General features: G+C 43.4%; 12 non-coding genes across 12 annotated transcripts; all 12 read right to left on the bottom strand.

Moving 5' to 3' along the window:
• Positions 1-74, bottom strand: trnah-aug (transfer RNA histidin (anticodon AUG)). Its single transcript has one exon. It is a non-coding gene; the product is annotated as a tRNA-His (tRNA).
• Positions 75-1,874: 1,800 nt separating this feature from the next.
• On the bottom strand, positions 1,875-1,946 carry trnah-gug (transfer RNA histidin (anticodon GUG)). The gene has a single exon. It is a non-coding gene; the product is annotated as a tRNA-His (tRNA).
• Positions 1,947-5,801: 3,855 nt separating this feature from the next.
• On the bottom strand, positions 5,802-5,873 carry trnah-gug (transfer RNA histidin (anticodon GUG)). Its single transcript has one exon. It is a non-coding gene; the product is annotated as a tRNA-His (tRNA).
• An 8,068-nt stretch (positions 5,874-13,941) lies between these two features.
• Positions 13,942-14,013, bottom strand: trnah-gug (transfer RNA histidin (anticodon GUG)). The gene has a single exon. It is a non-coding gene; the product is annotated as a tRNA-His (tRNA).
• A 1,422-nt stretch (positions 14,014-15,435) lies between these two features.
• trnah-aug (transfer RNA histidin (anticodon AUG)) lies at positions 15,436-15,509 on the bottom strand. Its single transcript has one exon. It is a non-coding gene; the product is annotated as a tRNA-His (tRNA).
• Positions 15,510-17,311: 1,802 nt separating this feature from the next.
• trnah-gug (transfer RNA histidin (anticodon GUG)) lies at positions 17,312-17,383 on the bottom strand. Its single transcript has one exon. It is a non-coding gene; the product is annotated as a tRNA-His (tRNA).
• Positions 17,384-18,263: 880 nt separating this feature from the next.
• trnah-aug (transfer RNA histidin (anticodon AUG)) lies at positions 18,264-18,337 on the bottom strand. The gene has a single exon. It is a non-coding gene; the product is annotated as a tRNA-His (tRNA).
• Positions 18,338-20,128: 1,791 nt separating this feature from the next.
• Positions 20,129-20,200, bottom strand: trnah-gug (transfer RNA histidin (anticodon GUG)). The gene has a single exon. It is a non-coding gene; the product is annotated as a tRNA-His (tRNA).
• Positions 20,201-21,080: 880 nt separating this feature from the next.
• Positions 21,081-21,154, bottom strand: trnah-aug (transfer RNA histidin (anticodon AUG)). The gene has a single exon. It is a non-coding gene; the product is annotated as a tRNA-His (tRNA).
• A 1,800-nt stretch (positions 21,155-22,954) lies between these two features.
• Positions 22,955-23,026, bottom strand: trnah-gug (transfer RNA histidin (anticodon GUG)). Its single transcript has one exon. It is a non-coding gene; the product is annotated as a tRNA-His (tRNA).
• An 880-nt stretch (positions 23,027-23,906) lies between these two features.
• On the bottom strand, positions 23,907-23,980 carry trnaq-uug (transfer RNA glutamine (anticodon UUG)). Its single transcript has one exon. It is a non-coding gene; the product is annotated as a tRNA-Gln (tRNA).
• Positions 23,981-25,780: 1,800 nt separating this feature from the next.
• On the bottom strand, positions 25,781-25,852 carry trnah-gug (transfer RNA histidin (anticodon GUG)). Its single transcript has one exon. It is a non-coding gene; the product is annotated as a tRNA-His (tRNA).
• Between the last annotated feature and the right edge of the window lie 1,253 nt (positions 25,853-27,105).

Genomic DNA, 27,105 nt, shown 5'->3' on the forward strand with positions numbered 1-27,105 from the left:
AATCTCTGGGTGGGATCGAACCACCAAATTTTCAGTTCATAGCCGAGCGCGCTAACCGATTGCGCCACAGAGACGACAAACGCTGCTTTTGCTTGAATAAACATGCCAAATTATCATGGAAACAGTCTCATCTTGTCCACATCGGAGCCGCAAATTATTGCCGATGCACCAATCTGGAACAAAAATAACAAAACTCAGGGCAATCTCAGCAGGCCTGACAGCATCTGTGGAGAGAGAACGGAGTCTGTGTTTCAACCCAGCGTTACGTTGTGTCACAGAACAGAGACTACACCATTATCCGTAGCCCTGTCAATAACGCGCCTCTATCCTTCTACATTCGAGCATTGTTGTATTTTCTGCCTCCCGATAATCGCAATGAAACTAAAATGAAACTGTATTTTCCGGAGTCCAGTAAGGACAGTTTTCTTAGTTTCTAAATGTCAGTTAATTTCTCGAATCATTTTAAACAAGGGAAATGTGTCTTGACTGTCGCTGATCAGTCAGGCAGAGCCCTTCGTTCTCCCCGGATACTGTTTGTCGAAGTGTTACCCAACATTCACAAAATAGTGCTTGATTTTCGTGTGTCGCTTCATTTCACTTTTCTCCACTGCCAACTGGCTCTATTTCCCAAAATTCGGCCCAGTCCTTCTCATTTGACACTTGAACATTTTGTGTGAATGACCGAAGGAGCTGATGCAGCAAATTGAGTGAGACGGTTTTTACTTCCAAAAAGGCAAGAACCGGAGGAGTATGTTTGATGATAATAGTTCAAATATAAAACGGGGAGCTGAGGAGATTCTCCTATTCACAACCGTTTGAATTCTGGAGCATCAAACAGGAGCAGAAGCATGCACTCAGCCATTAACCCGTTGTAAAGAGTCCTTACATACCAGTTGCTCTATGGAGCGCTTCTCATTGGCGGTCTCATCCACTTTGATCCAAAGAGAAACATCTAGACGCCTTTCGTCCCACTGTTGCTATTCGGTTGTATGTCTCTCTATGGTAGTCCAAATTAATATTCATTAGCTCTGTGGCTGTGAGCTGACTGTTTGAAATCTGGATGTCTGCATTTGGCAGACACCAAGGTGCGTGATTCGATCCCACAGAGGGACGTAGTACAAAAAACACCATTATCCCGAGGCCTGTCTATCATGCGCCTCCAGCCTGATACATTCGAGTCATTGTTTTATTTTCTGCTTCCAGATATTCGCAATTAAACTAAAATGAAACTGTATTTTCTGATGTGCAGTAAGGAGAGTTTTCGTGGGTACTAATATATCCGTTAATGTATCGAATAATCCTATCCAAAGGAAATGTGTCTTGACTGTCGCTAATCAGTCGGGCAGCGGTCTTCGTTCTCCCCGGATTCTGTTTCTCGAAGAGTTTCCCAACATTCACAAAACAGGTGCTTGATTTTCTGGTGTGCCTTCCTTTCCATTTTCTCCACTGCCAGCTGGCTCTATTTCCCAAAATGCTGCCCACTTCTCCTCATTGCATCATGACCAGATGTCCGGAAATTCATTTACATCGAGAGACTATCGAGACGAAAATTATTGTCCGCGTCTACAGAATGGTCCGTGGGTATTTGATTGAGACGCTTGAACATTTTGGGTGAATTACCGAATAAGCTGATGCAGCAAATTGAGTGAGACGGTTTTCACTTCCAAAAAGACAAGAATCGGAGGAGTATGCTTGATGATAATAGTTTAAATATAAAACCGGGAGCTGAGGAGTTTCTACTTTTCACAACCATTTGAATTCTGGGGCATCAAACAGGAGCAGAAGCATGCACTCAGCTATTAGCCCGTTGGAAAGAGTCCTTTACACAGAGAATTCCTCATCCGTTCATTTTGGAAAACATACCAGTTTATCGATGCCGTGACTCGGATTCGAACCGAGGTTGCTGCGGCCACAACGCAGAGTACTAACCACTATACGATCACGGCGCCACATGTTAAGGTCGACGCTGGTTTACTTGGTCATTACCTGTTTGGAATCTATCATGGCCCACACTTTCTGACTCTCTAATTACAACTTTAGTAGATACACATTTTGGATGCCTTAACGTTTATTCCATAATAATGTTCCTGCAACAAGGATATATACACGTTGACCCAGGCTCCTAAAAATAACTTTGCACCCGCTATAATATATAATAGATAACAATTTCGAGAATCGTCCCAAACATATGGTATTTGGACGTTCTCCCGGTGTCTGTAACTGCTGATGTACTTGGTCATCAACTGTTTGGAATCTATCATAGCTCACACTTTATGACTCTCTAATTACAACTTTAGTAAATACACAATTTGGATACCTTAACCTTGGTTCCGTAATAATGTTCCTGCAACAAGGATATATACACTTTATCCCCAGGCTTATAGAAACAACAATGCAACCGCTATAATATATAATACATAACAATTTATTGATTCATCGCAAACATACGGTATTTGGACGTTGTCCCGGTGTCTGCATCGGTTTTCTCCGCCTGATCGAGGTCCGTCCCACAGTCCAAATATGTGAAGGTTCGGTGGATTGGCCATGCTAACGTGTGCTAGATTGACCATCGATTACCAGTTTCGCTGGAATGGCCATGATCAACGTGCCGCGTTACGGGTATTCTACGGAGGAACTTGGTTGCATCGTCCCTTGCTGGGTTTTTGAAACCATTTCACCCTGTGTCCCTTTCCTCTCATTCCTGAATATTGTCAGTGCAAACAAACTCTCTCTCTATTTCCACGATTGAACTTCTCCGTCCATGTACCAGTTGCACTTTGGAGCGCCTCTCATTCGCCGTCTCACACTCTTTGTTCCAAAGAGGAAAATCCAATCCTCTTTCGTTCCACTGTTGCTATTGGGGTGATTCTCTCTCTCTGGAACTTCAAATTAATATTGATTAACTCTTTGGATGTCAACTGACGGTTTAAAATCAGAAATACAACATTTGGCGTGTTTAATATTGGAACCGGAGGAAAGAAATCTAGTCAATGTGGCACGAAATATAAAAATCAACATGGTGGGTGATTCGATCCCACAGAGGGATGAGATATAGAAAACACTATCCGAGGGTGGGATAATACTTAATCTCTAGGTGGGATCGCACCACCAACTTTTCAGTTCCTAGCCGAGAGCGCTAACCGATTGCGCCACAGAGACGACAAATGCTGCTTTTGCTTGACTAAACATGCCAAATTATCATGGAAACAGTCTCATCTTGTCCACATCGGAGCAGCAAATGATTGCCGATGCACCAATCTGGAACAAAAATAACAAAACGCAGGGCAATCTCAGCAGGTCTGACAGCATCTGTGGCGAGAGAACGGAGTCTGTGTTTCAAGCCTTTGTGCCACTGAACAATGACTACACCATTAACCGTAGCCCTGTCAATAACGCGCCTCTATCCTTTTACATTCGAGCATTGTTGTATTTTCTCCCTCCCGATAATCGCAATGAGACTAACATTATACTGGATTTTCTGGTGTGCAGGAAGGACAGATTTCTTAGTTTCTAAATTTCAGTTGCTTTCTCGAATCATTCTAACCAAAAAAAATGTGTCGTCACTATCGCTGATCATTCGGGCGGCCCCCTTCGTTCTCCCAGATTCTGTTTCTCGAAGTATTTCCCAACATTCACAAAACTGGTGCTTGATGTTCGTCTGTCACTTCGTTTCCGATTTGTCCATTGCCAACTGGCATTATTTCCCCAAATTCTGCCCTCTCGTCCTCATTGCATCATGACCAGATGTCAGGAAATTCATTTATATGGAGGAACTATCGAGACCAAGATTATTCTCCGAGTATACAGAAGGTTCAGTGGGTATTTGGTTGGGGCACTTGAAAATTTGGGGTGAATGGCCAAAGAAGCTGATGCAGCAAATTGAGAGCGACTGTTTTCACTTCCAAACAGACAAGAACCTGAGGAGTGTTTTTGATGATAATAGTTAAAATAAAAGACCGGGAGCTTAAGAGATTATCGTATTCGCAACCGTTTGAATTCCGGAGCATCAAACAGGAGCAGAAGCATGCATTCATCTGTGAACCCGTTTTAAAGAGTCCTTTGCACAGAGATTCCTCATCAGTTCATTTGAGAAAAACCCATCAACTTATCGCTGCCGTGACTCGGATTCGAAACGAGGTTGCTGTGGCCACAACGCAGAATACGAAACAGTAGACGATCACGGCGCAACACGTTACCGCCTAGGAGCTTTTCTAACTGTCGATGTACGTGGTCATCAACTGTTTGGAATCTTTCATGACCCACAGTTTATTACTCTCTAATTACATCTTTAGTAGATACACAAGTTTGGATGACTTAACCTTGGTTCCATAATAATGTTCCTGCAACAAGGATAGATACACTTTAACGGAGGCTCATAAAAATAACAATGCAATGGCTATAATATATAATAGAAAACAATTTCGATATTCATCCCAAACATATGGTATTTGGACGTTCTCCCGGTGTCTGCATCGGTTTTCTCCGCCTGCACGAGGTCCCTCACACTGTCTAAAGATGTGAAGGTTCGGTGGATTGGCCATGCTAAAGTGTGCCAGATTGTCCATAGATCAGCAATTTCGCAGGATTGGCCATGCCCAACGTGCCGGTTACGGGTATTCTACTGAGGAACTTGGTCACATTGTCTCACGCTGATTTTTTGAAATCATTTCTCCCTGTATTCCTTTCCTCTCATTCCTGAATATTATCAGTGCAAACAAACTCTCTCTATATTTCCACGATTGAACTTCTCCGCCCACATACCAGTTGCACGATGGAGCTCCCTCTCATTGGCGGTCTCATCCTCTTTGATCCAAAGAGAAAAATCTAGACATCTTTCGTCCCACTGTTGCTTTTGGGATGTATGTCTCTCTATGGTAGCTCAAAATAATATTCATTATCTCTTTGGGTGTGAACTGACTGTTTAAAATCCGGATGTCAGCATTTGACGTGCTTAATGTTGGAGCCGGGAGAAAGAAATCAAATCACGGTAGCATGAACTACAAAAACACCAAGGTGCGTGATTCGATCCCACAGAGGGACGAGGTACAAAAAACACGATTATCCGTAGGTCTGTCGAGAATGCGCCTCCAGCCTTATACATACGAGCCATTGATTTATTTTCTGCTTCCAGATATTCGCAGATAAACTAAAATGAAACTGTATTTTCTGATGTGCAGCAAGAACAGTTTTCTTGGGTTCTAAATATCCGTAAATGTATCGAAGAATCCTAACCGAAGGAAATGTGTATTGACTGTCGCTGATCAGTCGGGCAGCGCTCTTCGTTCTCCCCGGATTCTGTTTCTCGAAGTGTTTCCCAACATTCACAAAACAGGGGCTTGATTTTCGTGCGTCGCTTCCTTTCCATTTTCTCCACTGCCAACTGGCTCTATTTCCCACAATTCTGCCCACTTCTCCTCATTGCTCCATGACCAGATGTCCGGAAATTCATTGATATGGAGAGACTATCGAGACCAAGATTATTGTCCTCGTCTACAGAATGGTCGGTGGGTATTTGCTTGAGACACTTGAACATTTTGGGTGAATTACCGAAGAAGCTGATGCAGCAAATTGACTGAGACGGGTTTCACTTCCAAAAAGACAAGAACCGGTGGAGTATTCTTGATGATAATCGTTAAAATATAAAACTCGGAGCTCAGGATATTCTCCTATTCACAACCGTTTGAATTCTGGAGCATCAAACAGGAGCAGAAGCATGCACTCAATTATTAACCCGTTGTAAAGAGTCCTTTACACAGAGAATTCCTCATCTGTTCATTTGGGAAAACATATCAATGTATCGCTGCCGTGACTCGGATTCGAACCAAGGTTGCTGCGGCCACAACGCAGAGTACTAACCACTATACGATCACGGCGCTTATGTTACCGCCGACGCAACCTGTAGCTGCTGATGTATTTGATCATCAACTGTTTGGAATCTATCATAGCTCACAGTTTATGACTCTCTAAATACAACTTTTGTAAATACACAATTTGGATACCTTAACCTTGGTTCCGTAATAACGTTCCTGCAACAAGGATATATACACTTTATCCCCATGCTTATAAAAATAATAATGCAACCGCTATAATATATAATACATAACAATTTCTTGATTCATCTCAAACATACGGTATTTGGACGTTGTCCCGGTGTCTGCATCGGTTTTCTCCGCCTGATTGAGGTCCCTTCCACAGTCCAAATATGTGAAGGTTCGGTGGATTGGTTATGCTGACGTGTGCCAGATTGAACATCGATTACCAGTTTCGCTGGGTTGGCCATGATAAACGTGCCGCGTTACGGGTATTCTACGGAGGAACTTGGTTGCATCGTCCCTTGTTGGTTTTTCTGAAACCATTTCACCCTGTATCCCTTTCCTCTCATTCCTGAATATTGTCAGTCCAAACAAACTCTCTCTCTATTTCCACGATTGAACTTCTCCGCCCACATACCAGTTGCACGTTGGAGCGCCTCTCATTCGCCGTCTCACACTCTATGTTCCAAAGAGGAAAATCTAGGCCCCTTTCGTCCCACTGTTGCTATTGGGGTGAATATCTCTCTCTAGAACATCAAATTCATATTGATTAACTCTTTGGATGTGAACTGACGGTTTAAAATCAGAATGACGACATTTGGCGTGTTTAATAGTGGAACCGGAGGAAAGAAATCATGTCAATGTGGCATGAAATATAAAAAGCACCATGGTGGGTGCTTCTATCCCACAGAGGGATGAGATATAAAAGACATCATCCGAGGGTGGGATAATACTTGATCTCTGGGTGGGATGGAACCACCAACTTTTCGGTTCACAGCCGAGCGCGATAACCGATTGCGCCACAGAGACGGCAAATGCGGCTCTTGCTTGAATAAACATGCCACATTATCATGGAAACAGTCTCATCTTGTCCATATCGGAACAACAAATTATTGCCGATGCACCAATCTGGAACAAAAATAACAAAACTCTGGGCAATCTCAGCAGGTCTGACAGCATCTGTGGAGAGAGAACCCTGTGTTTCAAGCCAGGGTGACTTTGTGTCACAGAACAAAGACTACACCATTAACCGTAGCCCTGTCAATAACGCGCCTCTATCCTTTTACATTCGAGCATTGTTGTATTTACTCCCTCCCGATAATCGCAATGAAACTAACATTATACTGGATTTTCTGGTGTGCAGTAAGGACAGTTTTCTTATTTTCTAAATTTCAGTTGATTTCTCGAATCATTCTAACCAAAAAAAATGTGTCGTCACTATCGCTGATCATTCGGGCGGCCCCCTTCGTTCTCCCAGATTCTGTTTCTCGAAGTGTTTCCCAACATTCACAAAACTTGTGCTTGATGTTCGTCTGTCGCTTCGTTTCCGATTTCTCCATTGCCAACTGGCATTATTTCCCAGAATTCTGCCCTCTCCTCCTCATTGCATCATGACCAGATGTCAGGAAATTCATTTATATCGAGGAACTAACGAGACCAAGATTATTCTCTAGTACACAGAAGGTTTACATAGATTACATAGAACATACAGTGCAGAAGGAGGCCATTCGGCCCATCGAGTCTGCACCGACCACTTAAGCCCTCACTTCCACCCTATCCCCGTAACCCAATAACTCCTCCTAACCTTTATGGACACTACGGGTAATTTAGCATGGCCAATCCACCTAACCTGCACGTCTTTGGACTGTGGGAGGAAACCGGAGCACCCGGAGGAAACCCACGCGGACACGGGGAGAACGTGCAAACTCCGCACAGACAGTGACCCAGCGGGGAATCGAACCTGGGACCCTGGCGCTGTGAAGCCACAGTGATAATCACTTGTGCTACCGTGCTGCCCATGTTCAGTGTGTATTTTGTTGAAGCACTTGAAAATTTGGGGTGAATGGCCAAAGAAGCTGATGCAGCAAATTGAGAGCGACTGTTTTCACTTCCAAACAGACAAGAACCTGAGGAGTATTTTTGATGATAATAGTTGAAATAGCTGAAGAGATTATCGTATTCGCAACCGCTGGAATTCCGGAGCATCAAACAGGAGCAGAAGCATACACTCAGCTGTGTTCCCGTTTTAAAGAGTCCTTTGCACAGAGGTTCCTCATCAGTTCATTTGAGAAAAACGAACCAACTTTTCGCCGCCGTGACTCGGATTCGAACGACTGTTGCTGCGGCCACAATCCAGAGTACGAACCGCGGGACGACCACGGCGCCACAGGTTACCGCCGAGGCACATACGTAACTGTCGATGTACGTGGTCATCAACTGTTTGGAATCTTTCGTGACCCACAGTTTATTACTCTCTAATTACATCTTTAGTAGATACACAAGTTTGGATGACTTAACCTTGGTTCCATAATAATGTTCCTGCAACAAGGATATATACACTTTAACGAAGGCTCATAAAAATAACAATGCAACGGCTATAATATATAATACATAACTATTTCGATATTCATCCCAAACAAATGGTACCTGGACGTTCTCCCGGTGTCTGCATCGGTTTTCTCCCCCTGCACGAGGTCCCTCACACTGTCCAAAGATGTGAAGGTTCGGTGGATTGGCCATGCTAAAGTGTGTCAAATTGTCCATAGATTGGCAGCTTCGCTGGATTGGCCATGATCAACGTGCCGGATTACGGCTATTCTACGGAGGAACCTGGTCACTTTGTCTCCTGCTGATTTTTTGAAACCATTTCTCCCTGTATCCCTTTCCTCTCATTCCTGAATATTATCAGTGCAAACAAACTCTCTCTCTTTTTCCACGATTGAACTTCTCCGCCCACATACCAGTTGCTCTATGGAGCGCCTCTCATTGGCGGTCTCATCCTCTTTGATCCAAAGACAAACATCTAGATACCTTTCGTCCCACTGTTGCTTTTGGGATGTATGTCTCTCTATGGTAGTTCAAATTAATATTCATTACCTCTGTGGGTGTGAACTGATTGTTTAAAATCTGGATGTCAGCATTTGGTTTGCTTAATGTTGGAGCCGGGAGAAATAAATCAAATCAAGGTGGCATGAACTACAAAAACACCAAGGTGCGTGATTCGATCCCACAGAGGGACGCAGTACAAAAAACACCATTATCCGTAGGCCTGTCTATAATGCGCCTCCAGCCTTATACATTCGAGCCATTGATTTATTTTCTGCTTCCTAGATATTCGCAGTTAAACTAAAATGAATTTGTATTTTCTGATGTGCAGCAAGGACAGTTTACTTGGGTTCTAAATATCCGTTAATGTATCGAAGAATACTAACCAAAGGAAATGTGTCTTGACTGTCGCTGATCAGTCGGGCAGCGCACTTCGTTCTCCCCGGATTCTGTTTCTCGGAGTATTTCCCAACATTCACAAAACAGGTGCTCGATTTTCGTGCGTCGCTTCCTTTCCATTTTCTCCACTGCCAACTGGCTCTATTTCCCACAATTCTGCCCACTTCTCCTCATTGCTCCATGACCAGATGTCCGGATATTCATTGATATGGAGTGACTATCGAGACCAAGATTGTTGTCCTCGTCTACAGAATGGTCGGTGGGTATTTGGTTGAGACACTTGAACATTTTGGGTGAATTACCGAAGAAGCTGATGCAGCAAATTGAGCGGGACGGGTTTCACTTCCAAAAAGACAAGAACCGGAGGAGTATTCTTGATGATAATCGTTAGAATATAAAAGTGGGAGCTGAGGAGATTTTCTTATTCACAACCGTTTGAATTCTGGAGCATCAAACAGGAGCAGAAGCATGCACTCAGTTATTAACCCGTTGTCAAGAGTCCTTTACACACAGACTTCCTCACCCGTTCATTTGGGAAAACAGATCAATTGATCACTGCCGTGACTCGGATTCGAAACGAGATTACTGCGGCCACAACGCTGAGTATTAACCACGATACGATCACGGCGCCATTTGGTATCGGCGCCGCAACGTGTAACTACTGATGTACTTGGTCATCAACTGCTTGGAATCTATCATAGCTGACACTTTATAACTCTCTAATTACAACTTTAGTAAATACACAATTCGGATACCTTAACCTTGGTTCTGTAATAATGTTCCTGCAACAAGGATATATGCACTTTATCCCCAGGCTTACAAAAAAACAGTGCAATCGCTATAATATTTAATACATAACAATTTCTTGATTCATCGCAAACATATGGTATTTGGACGTTGTCCCGGTGTCTGCATCGGTTTTCTCCGTCTGATCGAGGTCAATCCCTCAGTCCAAAGATGTGAATGTTCGGTGGATTGGTCATGCTAACGTGTGCCAGATTGACCATCATGTTGCAGCTGTACAGAACTCTGGTACGGCCGCATTTGGAGTATTGCGTACAGTTCTGGTCACCGCTTTATAGGAAGGACGTGGAGGCTTTGGAGCGGGTGCAGAGGAGATTTACCAGGATGTTGCCTGGTATGGAGGGAAAATCTTATGAGGAAAGGCTGATGGACTTGAGGTTGTTTTCGGTGGAGAGAAGAAGGTTAAGAGGAGACTTAATAGAGGCATACAAAATGATCAGGGTGTTGGATAGGGTGGACAGTGGGAGCCTTCTCCCGTGGATGGAAATGGCTGGCACGAGGGGACATCACTTTTAACTGAGGGGTAATAGATATAGGACAGAGGTCAGAGGTAGGTTCATTACTCAAAGAGTAGTGAGGCCGTGGAATGCCCTACCTGCTACAGTAGTGAACTCGCCAACATTGAGGGCATTTAAAAGTTTATTGGATAAACATATGGATGATAATGGCATAGTGTAGGTTAGATGGCTTTTGTTTCGGTGCAACATCGTGGGCCGAAAGGCCTGTACTGCGCTGTATTGTTCTATGTTCTATGACCATCGATTACCATTTTAGCTGGATACGTGTATTCTACGGAGGACCTTGGTTGCATCGTCCCTTGCTGATCTTTTTGAAACCATTTCACCCTGTATCTCTTTCCTCTCATTCCTGAATATTGTCAGTGCTAACAAACTCTCTATCTCTTTTTCGACGATTGAACTTCTCCGCACACATACCAGTTGCACTTTGGAGAGCCTCTCAGTCGCCGTCTCACACTCTTTGTTCCAATGTGGAAAACCAAAGCCCCTTTCGTCCCACTGTTGCTATTGGGGTGATTGTCTCTCTCTGGAACTTCAAATTAATATTGATTATCTCTTTGGATGTGAACTGACGGTTTAAAATCAGGGATGTCAACATTTGGCGTGTTTAATATCGGAACCGGAGGAAAGAAATCAAGTCAAATGTGGCATGAAATATAAAAAGCACCATGGTGGGTGATTCGATCCCACAGAGCGATGAGATATAAAAAACATCATCCGAGGGTGGGATAATATTTAATCTCTGGGTGGGATCGAACCACCAACTTTTCAAGTTCATAGCCGAGCGCGCTAACCGATTGCGCCACAGAGACGACAAACGCTGCTTTTGCTTGAATAAACATGCCAAATTATCATGGAAACAGTCTCATCTTGTCCACATCTGAGCCGCAAATTATTGCCGATGCACCAATCTGGAACAAAAATAACAAAACTCAGGGCAATCTCAGCAGGCCTGACAGCATCTGTGGAGAGAGAACGGAGTCTGTGTTTCAACCCAGCGTTACGTTGTGTCACAGAACAGAGACTACACCATTATCCGTAGCCCTGTCAATAACGCGCCTCTATCCTTCTACATTCGAGCATTGTTGTATTTTCTGCCTCCCGATAATCGCAATGAAACTAAAATGAAACTGTATTTTCCGGTGTCCAGTAAGGACAGTTTTCTTAGTTTCTAAATCTCAGTTAATTTCTCGAATCATTCTAAACAAGGGAAATGTGTCTTGACTGTCGCTGATCAGTCAGGCAGAGCCCTTCGTTCTCCCCGGATACTGTTTGTCGAAGTGTTACCCAACATTCACAAAATAGTGCTTGATTTTCGTGTGTCGCTTCATTTCACTTTTCTCCACTGCCAACTGGCTCTATTTCCCAAAATTCGGCCCAGTCCTTCTCATTTGACACTTGAACATTTTGTGTGAATGACCGAAGGAGCTGATGCAGCAAATTGAGTGAGACGGTTTTTACTTCCAAAAAGGCAAGAACCGGAGGAGTATCTTTGATGATAATAGTTAAAATAAAAGACGGGGAGCTGAAGAGATTTTCGAATTCGCAACCGTTTGAATTCCGGAGCATCAAACAGGAGCAGCAGCATGCTCTCAGCTGTGATTCCGTTTTAAAAAGTCCTTTGCACAGAGATTCCTCATCAGTTCATTTGAGAAAAACCCATCAACTTTTCGCCGCCGTGACTCGGATTCGAACCGATGTTGCTGCGGCCAGAACCCAGAGTACGAACCACGGGACGATCACGGCGCCACAGGTTACCGCCGAGGCGCATACGTAACTGTCAATGTACGTGGTCATCGACTGTTTGGAATCTTTCATGACCCACAGTTTATTACTCTCTAATTACATCTTTAGTAGATACACAAGTTTGGATGACTTAACCTTGGTTCCATAATAATGTTCCTGCAACAAGGATATATACACTTTAACGAAGGCTCATAAAAATAACAATGCAACGGCTATAATATATAATACATAACTATTTCGATATTCATCCCAAACAAATGGCACTTGGACGTTCTCCCGGTGTCTGCATCGGTTTTCTCCGCCTGCACGAGGTCCCTCACAGTGTCCAAAGATGTGAAGGTTCGGTGGATTGGCCTTGCCAAAGTGTGTCAGATTGTCCATAGATTAGCAGTTTCGCTGGATTGACGATGATCAACGTGCCGGATTACAGGTATTCTACGGAGGAACTTGGTCACTTTGTCTACTGCTGATTTTTTGAAGCCATTTCTCCCTGTATCCCTTTCCTCTCATTCCTGAATATTATCAGTGCAAACAAACTCTCTCTCTATTTCCACGATTGAACTTCTTCGCCCACATACCAGTTGTCTATGGAGCGCCTCTTATAGGCGGTCTCATCCTCTTTGATCCAAAGAGAAACATCTAGACACCTTTCGTCCCACTGTTGCTTTTGGGATGTATGTCTCTCTATGGTAGTTCAAATTAATATTCATTATCTCTGCGGCTGTGAGCTGACTGTTTGAAATCTGGATGTCAGCATTTGGCATGCTTAATGTTGGAGCCGGGAGAAATAAATCAAATCAAGGTAGCATGAACTACAAAAACACCAAGGTGCGTGATTCGATCCCACAGAGGGACGAAGTACAAAAAACACCATTATCAGTAGGCCTGTCTATAATGCGCCTCCAGCCTTATACATTCGAGCCATTGATTTATTTTCTGCTTCCAGATATTCGCAGTTAAACTAAAATGAATTTGTATTTTCTGATGTGCAGCAAGGACAGTTTTCTTGGGTTCTAAATATCCGTTAATGTATCGAAGAATCCTAACCAAAGGAAATGTGTCTTGACTGTCGCTGATCAGTCGGGCAGCGCACTTCGTTCTCCCCGGATTCTGTTTCTCGGAGTATTTCCCAACATTCACAAAACAGGTGCTCGATTTTCGTGTGTCGCTTCCTTTCCATGTTCTCCACTGCCAACAGGCTCTATTTCCCAAAATTCTACCCACTTCTCCTCATTGCTCCATGACCAGATGTCCGGATATTCATTGATATGGAGAGACAATCGAGACCAAGATTATTGTCCTCGTCTACAGAATGGTCGGTGGGTATTTGGTTGAGACACTTGAACATTTTGGGTGAATTACCGAAGAAGCTGATGCAGCAAATTGAGTGAGACGTGTTTCACTTCCAAAAAGACAAGAACCGGAGGAGTATTCTTGATGATAATCGTTAAAATATAAAAGTGGGAGCTGAGGAGGTTTTCCTATTCACAACCGTTTGAATTCTGGAGCATCAAACAGGAGCAGAAGCATGCACTCAATTATTAACCCGTTTTAAAGAGTCCTTTACACAGAGACTTCCTCACCCGTTCATTTGGGAAAACTTATCAATTTATCGATGCCGTGACTCGGATTCGAACCGAGATTGCTGCGGCCACAACGCAAAGTACTAACCACTATACGATCACGGCGCCATATGTTGCCGGCGCTTCAACGTGTAACTGCTGATGTACTTGGTCATCAACTGTTTGGACTCTCGCATAGCTGACACTTTATAACTCTCTAATTACAACTTTAGTAAATACACAATTCGGATACCTTAACCTTGGTTCTGTAATAATGTTCCTGCAACAAGGATATATACACTTTATCCCCAGGCTTATAAAAAAAACAGTGCAATCGCTATAATATATAATACATAACAATTTCTTGATTCATCGCAAACATATGGTATTTGGACGTTGTCCCGGTGTCTGCATCGGTTTTCTCCGTCTGATCGAGGTCAATCCCTCAGTCCAAAGATGTGAAGGTTCGTTGGATTGGTCATGCTAACGTGTGCCAGATTGACCATCATGTTGCAGCTGTACAGAACTCTGGTACGGCCGCATTTGGAGTATTGCGTACAGTTCTGGTCACCGCATTATAGGAAGGACGTGGAGGCTTTGGAGCGGGTGCAGAGGAGATTTACCAGGATGTTGCCTGGTATGGAGGGAAAATCTTATGAGGAAAGGCTGATGGACTTGAGGTTGTTTTCGTTGGAGAGAAGAAGGTTAAGAGGAGACTTAATAGAGGCATACAAAATGATCAGGGTGTTGGATAGGGTGGACAGTGGGAGCCTTCTCCCGTGGATGGAAATGGCTGGCACGAGGGGACATAGCTTTAAACTGAGGGGTACTAGATATAGGACAGAGGTCAGAGGTAGGTTCTTTACTCAAAGAGTAGTGAGGCCGTGGAATGCCCTACCTGCTACAGTAGTGAACTCGCCAACATTGAGGGCATTTAAAAGTTTATTTGATAAACATATGGATGATAATGGCATAGGTTAGATGGCATTTGTTTCGGTGCAACATCGTGGGCCGAAGGGCCTGTACTGCGCTGTATTGTTCTATGTTCTATGACCATCGATTACCATTTTAGCTGGATACGTGTATTCTACGGAGCACCTTGGTTGCATCGTCCCTTGCTGATCTTTTTGAAACCATTTCACCCTGTATCCCTTTCCTCTCATTCCTGAATATTGTCAGTGCTAACAAACTCTCTCTTTTTCCACGATTGAACTTCTCCGCACACAGACCAGTTGCACTTTGGAGAGCCTCTCAGTCGCCGTCTCACACTCTTTGTTCCAATGTGGAAAACCAAAGCCCCTTTCGTCCCACTGTTGCTATTGGGGTGATTGTCTCTCTCTGGAACTTCGAATTAATATTGATTATGTCTTTGGATGTGAACTGACGGTTTAAAATCAGAATGTCAACATTTGGCGTGTTTAATATTGGAACCGGAGGAAAGAAATCAAGTCAAATGTGGCATGAAATATAAAAAGCACCATGGTGGGTGATTCGATCCCACAGAGCGATGAGATATAAAAAACACCATCCGAGGGTGGGATAATATTTAATCTCTGGGTGGGATCGAACCACCAAATTTTCAGTTCATAGCCGAGCGCGCTAACCGATTGCGCCACAGAGACGACAAACGCTGCTTTTGCTTGAATAAACATGCCAAATTATCATGGAAACAGTCTCATCTTGTCCACATCGGAGCCGCAAATTATTGCCGATGCACCAATCTGGAACAAAAATAACAAAACTCAGGGCAATCTCAGCAGGCCTGACAGCATCTGTGGAGAGAGAACGGAGTCTGTGTTTCAACCCAGCGTTACGTTGTGTCACAGAACAGAGACTACACCATTATCCGTAGCCCTGTCAATAACGCGCCTCTATCCTTCTACATTCGAGCATTGTTGTATTTTCTGCCTCCCGATAATCGCAATGAAACTAAAATGAAACTGTATTTTCCGGAGTCCAGTAAGGACAGTTTTCTTAGTTTCTAAATGTCAGTTAATTTCTCGAATCATTTTAAACAAGGGAAATGTGTCTTGACTGTCGCTGATCAGTCAGGCAGAGCCCTTCGTTCTCCCCGGATACTGTTTGTCGAAGTGTTACCCAACATTCACAAAATAGTGCTTGATTTTCGTGTGTCGCTTCATTTCACTTTTCTGCACTGCCAACTTGGCTCTATTTCCCAAAATTCGGCCCAGTCCTTCTCATTTGACACTTGAACATTTTGTGTGAATGACCGAAGGAGCTGATGCAGCAAATTGAGTGAGACGGTTTTTACTTCCAAAAAGGCAAGAACCGGAGGAGTATGTTTGATGATAATAGTTCAAATATAAAACGGGGAGCTGAGGAGATTCTCCTATTCACAACCGTTTGAATTCTGGAGCATCAAACAGGAGCAGAAGCATGCACTCAGCCATTAACCCGTTGTAAAGAGTCCTTACATACCAGTTGCTCTATGGAGCGCTTCTCATTGGCGGTCTCATCCTCTTTGATCCAAAGAGAAACATCGAGACGCCTTTCGTCCCACTGTTGCTATTCGGTTGTATGTCTCTCTATGGTAGTCCAAATTAATATTCATTATCTCTGTGGCTGTGAGCTGACTGTTTGAAATCTGGATGTCTGCATTTGGCAGACACCAAGGTGCGTGATTCGATCCCACAGAGGGACGTAGTACAAAAAACACCATTATCCCTAGGCCTGTCTATCATGCGCCTCCAGCCTGATACATTCGAGTCATTGTTTTATTTTCTGCTTCCAGATATTCGCAATTAAACTAAAATGAAACTGTATTTTCTGATGTGCAGTAAGGAGAGTTTTCGTGGGTACTAATATATCCGTTAATGTATCGAATAATCCTATCCAAAGGAAATGTGTCTTGACTGTCGCTAATCAGTCGGGCAGCGGTCTTCGTTCTCCCCGGATTCTGTTTCTCGAAGAGTTTCCCAACATTCACAAAACAGGTGCTTGATTTTCTGGTGTGCCTTCCTTTCCATTTACTCCACTGCCAGCTGGCTCTATTTCCCAAAATTCTGCCCACTTCTCCTCATTGCATCATGACCAGATGTCCGGAAATTCATTTACATCGAGAGACTATCGAGACGAAAATTATTGTCCGCGTCTACAGAATGGTCCGTGGGTATTTGATTGAGACGCTTGAACATTTTGGGTGAATTACCGAATAAGCTGATGCAGCAAATTGAGTGAGACGGTTTTCACTTCCAAAAAGACAAGAATCGGAGGAGTATGCTTGATGATAATAGTTTAAATATAAAACCGGGAGCTGAGGATTTTCTACTCTTCACAACCATTTGAATTCTGAGGCATCAAACAGGAGCAGAAGCATGCACTCAGCTATTAACCCGTTGTAAAGAGTCCTTTACACAGAGAATTCCTCATCCGTTCATTTTGGTAAAACATACCAGTTTATCGATGCCGTGACTCGGATTCGAACCGAGGTTGCTGCGGCCACAACGCAGAGTACTAACCACTATACGATCACGGCGCCACATGTTACGGCCGACGCTGATTTACTTGGTCATTACCTGTTTGGAATCTATCATGGCCCACACTTTCTGACTCTCTAATTACAACTTTAGTAGATACACATTTTGGATGTCTTAACGTTTATTCCATAATAATGTTCCTGCATCAAGGATATATACACGTTAACCCAGGCTCCTAAAAATAACTTTGCACCCGCTATAATATATAATAGATAACAATTTCGATAATCGTCCACAACATATGGTATTTGGACGTTCTCCCGGTGTCTGCATCAGTTTTCTGCGCCTGCTCAAGGTTCCTCCCACAGTCCAAAGATGTGAAGGTTCGGTGGATTGGCCATGATCAAGTGTGCCAGATTGTCCATAGATTAACAGTTTCGCTGGATCGCTGATGATCAATGTGCCGGCTGACGGGTATTCTACGGAAGACATTGGTCACGTCGTGCCCTGCTGATTATTTGAAACCGTTTCACCCTGTATCCCTTTCTTCTCATTCCTGAATATTGTCAGTGCAAACAAACTCTCTCTCTATTTCCACGATGGAACTTCTCCGCCCACATACAAGTTGCACTTTGGAGCGCCTCTCATTTGCCGTCTCATCCTCTTTCATGCAAAGAGAAAAATCGAGACCCCTTTCGTCCCACTGTTGCTTTTGGGGTGAATGTCTCTCTGGTAGTTCAAATTAATATTGATTATGTCTTTGGATGTGAACTGACGGTTTAAAATCAGAATGTCAACATTTGGCGTGTTTAATATTGGAATCGGAGGAAAGAAATCAAGTCAAATGTGGCATGAAATATAAAAAGCACCATGGTGGGTGATTCGATCCCACAGAGCGATGAGATATAAAAAACACCATCCGAGGGTGGGATAATATTTAATCTCTGGGTGGGATCGAACCACCAAATATTCAGTTCATAGCCGAGCGCGCTAACCGATTGCGCCACAGAGACGACAAACGCTGCTTTTGCTTGAATAAACATGCCAAATTATCATGGAAACAGTCTCATCTTGTCCACATCGGAGCCGCAAATTATTGCCGATGCACCAATCTGGAACAAAAATAACAAAACTCAGGGCAATCTCAGCAGGCCTGACAGCATCTGTGGAGAGAGAACGGAGTCTGTGTTTCAACCCAGCGTTACGTTGTGTCACACAACAGAGACTACACCATTATCCGTAGCCCTGTCAATAACGCGCCTCTCTCCTTCTACATTCGAGCATTGTTGTATTTTCTGCCTCCCGATAATCGCAATGAAACTAAAATGAAACTGTATTTTCCGGAGTCCAGTCAGGACAGTTTTCTTAGTTTCTAAATGTCAGTTAATTTCTCGAATCATTTTAAACAAGGGAAATGTGTCTTGACTGTCGCTGATCAGTCAGGCAGAGCCCTTCGTTCTCTCCGGATACTGTTTGTCGAAGTGTTACCCAACATTCACAAAATAGTGCTTGATTTTCGTGTGTCGCTTCATTTCACTTTTCTGCACTGCCAACTGGCTCTATTTCCCAAAATTCGGCCCAGTCCTTCTCATTTGACACTTGAACATTTTGTGTGAATGACCGAAGGAGCTGATGCAGCAAATTGAGTGAGACGGTTTTTACTTCCAAAAAGGCAAGAACCGGAGGAGTATGTTTGATGATAATAGTTCAAATATAAAACGGGGAGCTGAGGAGATTCTCCTATTCACAACCGTTTGAATTCTGGAGCATCAAACAGGAGCAGAAGCATGCACTCAGCCATTAACCCGTTGTAAAGAGTCCTTACATACCAGTTGCTCTATGGAGCGCTTCTCATTGGCGGTCTCATCCTCTTTGATCCAAAGAGAAACATCTAGACGCCTTTCGTCCCACTGTTGCTATTCGGTTGTATGTCTCTCTATGGTAGTCCAAATTAATATTCATTATCTCTGTGGCTGTGAGCTGACTGTTTGAAATCTGGATGTCTGCATTTGGCAGACACCAAGGTGCGTGATTCGATCCCACAGAGGGACGTAGTACAAAAAACACCATTATCCCTAGGCCTGTCTATCATGCGCCTCCAGCCTGATACATTCGAGTCATTGTTTTATTTTCTGCTTCCAGATATTCGCAATTAAACTAAAATGAAACTGTATTTTCTGATGTGCAGTAAGGAGAGTTTTCGTGGGTACTAATATATCCGTTAATGTATCGAATAATCCTATCCAAAGGAAATGTGTCTTGACTGTCGCTAATCAGTCGGGCAGCGGTCTTCGTTCTCCCCGGATTCTGTTTCTCGAAGAGTTTCCCAACATTCACAAAACAGGTGCTTGATTTTCTGGTGTGCCTTCCTTTCCATTTTCTCCACTGCCAGCTGGCTCTATTTCCCAAAATTCTGCCCACTTCTCCTCATTGCATCATGACCAGATGTCCGGAAATTCATTTACATCGAGAGACTATCGAGACGAAAATTATTGTCCGCGTCTACAGAATGGTCCGTGGGTATTTGATTGAGACTTCTGGGTGAATTACCGAATAAGCTGATGCAGCAAATTGAGTGAGACGGTTTTCACTTCCAAAAAGACAAGAATCGGAGGAGTATGCTTGATGATAATAGTTTAAATATAAAACCGGGAGCTGAGGAGTTTCTACTCTTCACAACCATTTGAATTCTGGGGCATCAAACAGGAGCAGAAGCATGCACTCAGCAATTAACCCGTTGTAAAGAGTCCTTTACACAGTGAATTCCTCATCCGTTCATTTTGGAAACCACACCAGTTTACTGATGCCGTGACTCGGATTCGAACCGAGGTTGCTGCGGCCACAACGCAGAGTACTAACCACTATACGATCACGGCGCCACATGTTACGGCCGACGCTGATTTACTTGGTCATTACCTGTTTGGAATCTATCATGGCCCACACTTTCTGACTCTCTAATTACAACTTTAGTAGATACACATTTTGGATGTCTCAACGTTTATTCCATAATAATGTTCCTGCAACAAGGATATATACACGTTAACCCAGGCTCCTAAAAATAACTTTGCACCCGCTATAATATATAATAGATAACAATTTCGATAATCGTCCACAACATATGGTATTTGGACGTTCTCCCGGTGTCTGCATCAGTTTTCTGCGCCTGCTCAAGGTTCCTCCCACAGTCCAAAGATGTGAAGGTTCGGTGGATTGGCCATGATCAAGTGTGCCAGATTGTCCATAGATTAACAGTTTCGCTGGATCGCTGATGATCAACGTGCCGGCTGACGGGTAATCTACGGAAGACATTGGTCACGTCGTGCCCTGCTGATTATTTGAAACCGTTTCACCCTGTATCCATTTCTTCTCATTCCTGAATATTGTCAGTGCAAACAAACTCTCTCCCTATTTCCACGATGGAACTTCTCCGCCCACATACAAGTTGCACTTTGGAGCGCCTCTCATTTGCCGTCTCATCCTCTTTCATCCAAAGAGAAAAATCGAGACCCCTTTCGTCCCACTGTTGCTTTTGGGGTGAATGCCTCTCTGGTAGTTCAAATTAATATTGATTATGTCTTTGGATGTGAACTGACGGTTTAAAATCAGAATGTCAACATTTGGCGTGTTTAATATTGGAACCGGAGGAAAGAAATCAAGTCAAATGTGGCATGAAATATAAAAAGCACCATGGTGGGTGATTCGATCCCACAGAGCGATGAGATATAAAAAACACCATCCGAGGGTGGGATAATATTTAATCTCTGGGTGGGATCGAACCACCAAATATTCAGTTCATAGCCGAGCGCGCTAACCGATTGCGCCACAGAGACGACAAACGCTGCTTTTGCTTGAATAAACATGCCAAATTATCATGGAAACAGTCTCATCTTGTCCACATCGGAGCCGCAAATTATTGCCGATGCACCAATCTGGAACAAAAATAACAAAACTCAGGGCAATCTCAGCAGGCATGACAGCATCTGTGGAGAGAGAACGGAGTCTGTGTTTCAACCCAGCGTTACGTTGTGTCACACAACAGAGACTACACCATTATCCGTAGCCCTGTCAATAACGCGCCTCTCTCCTTCTACATTCGAGCATTGTTGTATTTTCTGCCTCCCGATAATCGCAATGAAACTAAAATGAAACTGTATTTTCCGGAGTCCAGTAAGGACAGTTTTCTTAGTTTCTAAATGTCAGTTAATTTCTCGAATCATTTTAAACAAGGGAAATGTGTCTTGACTGTCGCTGATCAGTCAGGCAGAGCCCTTCGTTCTCCCCGGATACTGTTTGTCGAAGTGTTACCCAACATTCACAAAATAGTGCTTGATTTTCGTGTGTCGCTTCATTTCACTTTTCTCCACTGCCAACTGGCTCTATTTCCCAAAATTCGGCCCAGTCCTTCTCATTTGACACTTGAACATTTTGTGTGAATGACCGAAGGAGCTGATGCAGCAAATTGAGTGAGACGGTTTTTACTTCCAAAAAGGCAAGAACCGGAGGAGTATGTTTGATGATAATAGTTCAAATATAAAACGGGGAGCTGAGGAGATTCTCCTATTCACAACCGTTTGAATTCTGGAGCATCAAACAGGAGCAGAAGCATGCACTCAGCCATTAACCCGTTGTAAAGAGTCCTTACATACCAGTTGCTCTATGGAGCGCTTCTCATTGGCGGTCTCATCCTCTTTGATCCAAAGAGAAACATCTAGACGCCTTTCGTCCCACTGTTGCTATTCGGTTGTATGTCTCTCTATGGTAGTCCAAATTAATATTCATTATCTCTGTGGCTGTGAGCTGACTGTTTGAAATCTGGATGTCTGCATTTGGCAGACACCAAGGTGCGTGATTCGATCCCACAGAGGGACGTAGTACAAAAAACACCATTATCCCTAGGCCTGTCTATCATGCGCCTCCAGCCTGATACATTCGAGTCATTGTTTTATTTTCTGCTTCCAGATATTCGCAATTAAACTAAAATGAAACTGTATTTTCTGATGTGCAGTAAGGAGAGTTTTCGTGGGTACTAATATATCCGTTAATGTATCGAATAATCCTATCCAAAGGAAATGTGTCTTGACTGTCGCTAATCAGTCGGGCAGCGGTCTTCGTTCTCCCCGGATTCTGTTTCTCGAAGAGTTTCCCAACATTCACAAAACAGGTGCTTGATTTTCTGGTGTGCCTTCCTTTCCATTTTCTCCACTGCCAGCTGGCTCTATTTCCCAAAATTCTGCCCACTTCTCCTCATTGCATCATGACCAGATGTCCGGAAATTCATTTACATCGAGAGACTATCGAGACGAAAATTATTGTCCGCGTCTACAGAATGGTCCGTGGGTATTTGATTGAGACGCTTGAACATTTTGGGTGAATTACCGAATAAGCTGATGCAGCAAATTGAGTGAGACGGTTTTCACTTCCAAAAAGACAAGAATCGGAGGAGTATGCTTGATGATAATAGTTTAAATTTAAAACCGGGAGCTGAGGAGTTTCTACTCTTCACAACCATTTGAATTCTGGGGCATCAAACAGGAGCAGAAGCATGCACTCAGCTATTAACCCGTTGTAAAGAGTCCTTTACACAGAGAATTCCTCATCCGTTCATTTTGGAAAACATACCAGTTTATCGATGCCGTGACTCGGATTCGAACCGAGGTTGCTGCGGTCACAACGCAGAGTACTAACCACTATACGATCACGGCGCCACATGTTACGGCCGACGCTGATTTACTTGGTCATTACCTGTTTGGAATCTATCATGGCCCACACTTTCTGACTCTCTAATTACAACTTTAGTAGATACACATTTTGGATGCCTCAACGTTTATTCCATAATAATGTTCCTGCAACAAGGATATATACACGTTAACCCAGGCTCCTAAAAATAACTTTGCACCCGCTATAATATATAATAGATAACAATTTCGATAATCGTCCACAACATATGGTATTTGGACGTTCTCCCGGTGTCTGCATCAGTTTTCTGCGCCTGCTCAAGGTTCCTCCCACAGTCCAAAGATGTGAAGGTTCGGTGGATTGGCCATGATCAAGTGTGCCAGATTGTCCATAGATTAACAGTTTCGCTGGATCGCTGATGATCAACGTGCCGGCTGACGGGTATTCTACGGAAGACATTGGTCACGTCGTGCCCTGCTGATTATTTGAAACCGTTTCACCCTGTATCCCTTTCTTCTCATTCCTGAATATTGTCAGTGCAAACAAACTCTCTCTCTATTTCCACGATGGAACTTCTCCGCCCACATACAAGTTGCACTTTGGAGCGCCTCTCATTTGCCGTCTCATCCTCTTTCATCCAAAGAGAAAAATCGAGACCCCTTTCGTCCCACTGTTGCTTTTGGGGTGAATGCCTCTCTGGTAGTTCAAATTAATATTGATTATGTCTTTGGATGTGAACTGACGGTTTAAAATCAGAATGTCAACATTTGGCGTGTTTAATATTGGAACCGGAGGAAAGAAATCAAGTCAAATGTGGCATGAAATATAAAAAGCACCATGGTGGGTGATTCGATCCCACAGAGCGATGAGATATAAAAAACACCATCCGAGGGTGGGATAATATTTAATCTCTGGGTGGGATCGAACCACCAAATATTCAGTTCAAAGCCGAGCGCGCTAACCGATTGCGCCACAGAGACGACAAACGCTGCTTTTGCTTGAATAAACATGCCAAATTATCATGGAAACAGTCTCATCTTGTCCACATCGGAGCCGCAAATTATTGCCGATGCACCAATCTGGAACAAAAATAACAAAACTCAGGGCAATCTCAGCAGGCCTGACAGCATCTGTGGAGAGAGAACGGAGTCTGTGTTTCAACCCAGCGTTACGTTGTGTCACACAACAGAGACTACACCATTATCCGTTGCCCTGTCAATAACGCGCCTCTCTCCTTCTACATTCGAGCATTGTTGTATTTTCTGCCTCCCGATAATCGCAATGAAACTAAAATGAAACTGTATTTTCCGGAGTCCAGTAAGGACAGTTTTCTTAGTTTCTAAATGTCAGTTAATTTCTCGAATCATTTTAAACAAGGGAAATGTGTCTTGACTGTCGCTGATCAGTCAGGCAGAGCCCTTCGTTCTCCCCGGATACTGTTTGTCGAAGTGTTACCCAACATTCACAAAATAGTGCTTGATTTTCGTGTGTCGCTTCATTTCACTTTTCTCCACTGCCAACTGGCTCTATTTCCCAAAATTCGGCCCAGTCCTTCTCATTTGACACTTGAACATTTTGTGTGAATGACCGAAGGAGCTGATGCAGCAAATTGAGTGAGACGGTTTTTACTTCCAAAAAGGCAAGAACCGGAGGAGTATGTTTGATGATAATAGCTCAAATATAAAACGGGGAGCTGAGGAGATTCTCCTATTCACAACCGTTTGAATTCTGGAGCATCAAACAGGAGCAGAAGCATGCACTCAGCCATTAACCCGTTGTAAAGAGTCCTTACATACCAGTTGCTCTATGGAGCGCTTCTCATTGGCGGTCTCATCCTCTTTGATCCAAAGAGAAACATCTAGACGCCTTTCGTCCCACTGTTGCTATTCGGTTGTATGTCTCTCTATGGTAGTCCAAATTAATATTCATTATCTCTGTGGCTGTGAGCTGACTGTTTGAAATCTGGATGTCTGCATTTGGCAGACACCAAGGTGCGTGATTCGATCCCACAGAGGGACGTAGTACAAAAAACACCATTATCCCTAGGCCTGTCTATCATGCGCCTCCAGCCTGATACATTCGAGTCATTGTTTTATTTTCTGCTTCCAGATATTCGCAATTAAACTAAAATGAAACTGTATTTTCTGATGTGCAGTAAGGAGAGTTTTCGTGGGTACTAATATATCCGTTAATGTATCGAATAATCCTATCCAAAGGAAATGTGTCTTGACTGTCGCTAATCAGTCGGGCAGCGGTCTTCGTTCTCCCCGGATTCTGTTTCTCGAAGAGTTTCCCAACATTCACAAAACAGGTGCTTGATTTTCTGGTGTGCCTTCCTTTCCATTTTCTCCACTGCCAGCTGGCTCTATTTCCCAAAATTCTGCCCACTTCTCCTCATTGCATCATGACCAGATGTCCGGAAATTCATTTACATCGAGAGACTATCGAGACGAAAATTATTGTCCGCTTCTACAGAATGGTCCGTGGGTATTTGATTGAGACGCTTGAACATTTTGGGTGAATTACCGAATAAGCTGATGCAGCAAATTGAGTGAGACGGTTTTCACTTCCAAAAAGACAAGAATCGGAGGAGTATGCTTGATGATAATAGTTTAAATATAAAACCGGGAGCTGAGGAGTTTCTACTCTTCACAACCATTTGAATTCTGGGCCATCAAACAGGAGCAGAAGCATGCACTCAGCTATTAGCCCGTTGGAAAGAGTCCTTTACACAGAGAATTCCTCATCCGTTCATTTTGGAAAACATACCAGTTTATCGATGCCGTGACTCGGATTCGAACCGAGGTTGCTGCGGCCACAACGCAGAGTACTAACCACTATACGATCACGGCGCCACATGTTACGGTCGACGCTGATTTACTTGGTCATTACGTGTTTGGAATCTATCATGGCCCACACTTTCTGACTCTCTAATTACAACTTTAGTAGATACACATTTTGGATGCCTTAAAGTTTATTCCATAATAATGTTCCTGCAACAAGGATATATACACGTTGACCCAGGCTCCTAAAAATAACTTTGCACCCGCTATAATATATAATAGATAACAATTTCGAGAATCGTCCCAAACATATGGTATTTGGACGTTCTCCCGGTGTCTGTAACTGCTGATGTACTTGGTCATCAACTGTTTGGAATCTATCATAGCTCACACTTTATGACTCTCTAATTACAACTTTAGTAAATACACAATTTGGATACCTTAACCTTGGTTCCGTAATAATGTTCCTGCAACAAGGATATATACACTTTATCCCCAGGCTTATAGAAACAACAATGCAACCGCTATAATATGTAATACATAACAATTTATTGATTCATCGCAAACATACGGTATTTGGACGTTGTCCCGGTGTCTGCATCGGTTTTCTCCGCCTGATCGAGGTCCCTCCCACAGTCCAAATATGTGAAGGTTCGGTGGATTGGCCATGCTAACGTGTGCTAGATTGACCATCGATGACCAGTTTCGCTGGAATGGCCATGATCAACGTGCCGCGTTACGGGTATTCTACGGAGGAACTTGGTTGCATCGTCCCTTGCTGGGTTTTTGAAACCATTTCACCCTGTGTCCCTTTCCTCTCATTCCTGAATATTGTCAGTGCAAACAAACTCTCTCTCTATTTCCACGATTGAACTTCTCCGTCCATGTACCAGTTGCACTTTGGAGCGCCTCTCATTCGCCGTCTCACACTCTTTGTTCCAAAGAGGAAAATCCAATCCTCTTTCGTTCCACTGTTGCTATTGGGGTGATTCTCTCTCTCTGGAACTTCAAATTAATATTGATTAACTCTTTGGATGTCAACTGACGGTTTAAAATCAGAAATACAACATTTGGCGTGTTTAATATTGGAACCGGAGGAAAGAAATCTAGTCAATGTGGCACGAAATATAAAAATCAACATGGTGGGTGATTCGATCCCACAGAGGGATGAGATATAGAAAACACTATCCGAGGGTGGGATAATACTTAATCTCTAGGTGGGATCGCACCACCAACTTTTCAGTTCCTAGCCGAGAGCGCTAACCGATTGCGCCACAGAGACGACAAATGCTGCTTTTGCTTGACTAAACATGCCAAATTAT

Source organism: Scyliorhinus torazame, chromosome 14, assembly GCF_047496885.1.
Source record: "Scyliorhinus torazame isolate Kashiwa2021f chromosome 14, sScyTor2.1, whole genome shotgun sequence".
Classification (NCBI taxonomy): domain Eukaryota; kingdom Metazoa; phylum Chordata; class Chondrichthyes; order Carcharhiniformes; family Scyliorhinidae; genus Scyliorhinus; species Scyliorhinus torazame.